The sequence below is a fragment of the Lethenteron reissneri genome, unplaced genomic scaffold (genome assembly GCF_015708825.2).
Source record: "Lethenteron reissneri isolate LAM-NWPU_2019-01 unplaced genomic scaffold, ASM1570882v1 scaffold_203, whole genome shotgun sequence".
NCBI classification, from domain to species: domain Eukaryota; kingdom Metazoa; phylum Chordata; class Hyperoartia; order Petromyzontiformes; family Petromyzontidae; genus Lethenteron; species Lethenteron reissneri.
The window spans coordinates 399,520-401,697 of record NW_026891725.1 but is presented as its reverse complement, the minus strand read 5'-3'; the positions used below and the strand labels follow the sequence as shown (position 1 = coordinate 401,697).

Sequence of the window (2,178 nt, the reverse complement as noted above, 5' to 3'; positions counted from 1 at the left end):
TTATTTAAGAAGTCTATACATAAGCCAGGTTTTCATCATGCTATATGTATCCCCAGTGGCCTAATGGATAAGTCACTGGCCTCCTAAGCCAGGGATTGTGGGTTCGAGTCCCACCTGGGGTTGCTGAGAAAAAGCTGTTCATGTTGTAAAATCAAACTGTCAAGTTAACGAATCTGATAATGAAAAGCCAAAATGGTGCTGTGCCTATGGAAGAGAGGTTTTAAAGCAGTGTTCAATTATACTCTTTGGTTCTTTCGGTAAAGTTCCGTCGGTATAGTGTCCATCATCAGATGATGATGATGGATGCTTGTGTTGATGATAGACGCTTGTGTTGAGCCCCGAAACGTCGTGATTTATTTTATTTTATACCTACGTGAATTTACCGAAAGAACCAAAGAGTATGGATTCCTGAAGTCACGAAAGCTTCAAATCAAGAGAGTTTTAAACAGTGTACTTTGGTGACAATTATCAACATTGATAAAGCAGAGAATAAAAGGGGAAAATACATATCCATTTCTATTATTATTGCGAGTTTATTTAAGAAGTTTGTATATAAGCCAGGTTTTCATCATGCTACTTGTAGCCCCAGTGGCCTAATGGATAAGGCACTGGCCTCCTAAGCCAGGGATTGTGGGTTCGAGTCCCACCTGGGGTAGCTGAGAAAAAGTTGTTAATTTTGTAGACGTCAAGTTTATGAATCTGACGATGAGAAGCGAAGGTGGTACCGTGCCGATCGAAGAGCGTTTGAAATCAGTGTACTTTGGTGACAGGAATCAACATTGATAAAGCAGAGGGGACGAAAGGGGGAAATACATATCCATTTTTAAATCCTTTATATTAAGTTCACTTGCTTGCTTGCGCGATTACGACCGTGCAAATCTTTCGGTCGTTTTTAACCCACTTCCCGTGATCCAATCGAGCTGACATTTTGCACACAGACTCGTTGTGCGTGACAATTTATTTTCGTGAAATTTTTTTTCCAAAATTTTACACTGTTTAGGGAAAACAAATTAAATATTTAATTACCAATTGCTTAATACTGGCAGACAATCATCTGACCCATAGGTGGCAGCCATCTCAAGCCAGAGGACAAGAGGACTCTCGCCGCCACGCATATAAAGGATTTATAGTGAAAAACTTTGTTTTTGCGGGTTTACTTGTTGTGAGTTTATTTAAGAAGTCTATACATAAGCCAGGTTTTCATCATGCTATATGTATCCCCAGTGGCCTAATGGATAAGTCACTGGCCTCCTAAGCCAGGGATTGTGGGTTCGAGTCCCACCTGGGGTTGCTGAGAAAAAGCTGTTCATGTTGTAAAATCAAAATGTCAAGTTAACGAATCTGATAATGAAAAGCCAAAATGGCGCTGTGCCTATGGAAGAGAGGTTTTAAAGCAGTGTTCAATTATACTCTTTGGTTCTTTCGGTAAAGTTCCGTCGGTATAGTGTCCATTATCAGATGATGATGATGGATGCTTGTGTTGATGATAGACGCTTGTGTTGAGCCCCGAAACGTCGTGATTTATTTTATTTTATACCTACGTGAATTTACCGAAAGAACCAAAGAGTATGGATTCCTGAAGTCACGAAAGCTTCAAATCAAGAGAGTTTTAAACAGTGTACTTTGGTGACAATTATCAACATTGATAAAGCAGAGAATAAAAGGGGAAATACATATCCATTTCTATTATTATTGCGAGTTTATTTAAGAAGTTTGTATATAAGCCAGGTTTTCATCATGCTACTTGTAGCCCCAGTGGCCTAATGGATAAGGCACTGGCCTCCTAAGCCAGGGATTGTGGGTTCGAGTCCCACCTGGGGTAGCTGAGAAAAAGTTGTTAATTTTGTAGACGTCAAGTTTATGAATCTGACGATGAGAAGCGAAGGTGGTACCGTGCCGATCGAAGAGAGTTTGAAATCAGTGTACTTTGGTGACAGGAATCAACATTGATAAAGCAGAGGGGACGAAAGGGGGAAATACATATCCATTTTTAAATCCTTTATATTAAGTTCACTTGCTTGCTTGCGCGATTACGACCGTGCACATCTTTCGGTCGTTTTTAACCCACTTCCCGTGATCCAATCGAGCTGACATTTTGCACACAGACTCGTTGTGCGTGACAATTTATTTTCGTGAAAATTTTTTTCCAAAATTTTACACTGTTTAGGAAAAAATTAA

The 2,178-nt window shown here is 39.8% G+C and overlaps 2 non-coding genes across 2 annotated transcripts; both read left to right on the top strand.

The window, feature by feature from the left end:
• The first annotated feature begins 582 nt into the window (after window positions 1–582).
• TRNAR-CCU (transfer RNA arginine (anticodon CCU)) lies at window positions 583–655 on the top strand. The gene has a single exon. It is a non-coding gene; the product is annotated as a tRNA-Arg (tRNA).
• A 1,094-nt stretch (window positions 656–1,749) lies between these two features.
• On the top strand, window positions 1,750–1,822 carry TRNAR-CCU (transfer RNA arginine (anticodon CCU)). The gene has a single exon. It is a non-coding gene; the product is annotated as a tRNA-Arg (tRNA).
• Window positions 1,823–2,178: the final 356 nt, after the last annotated feature.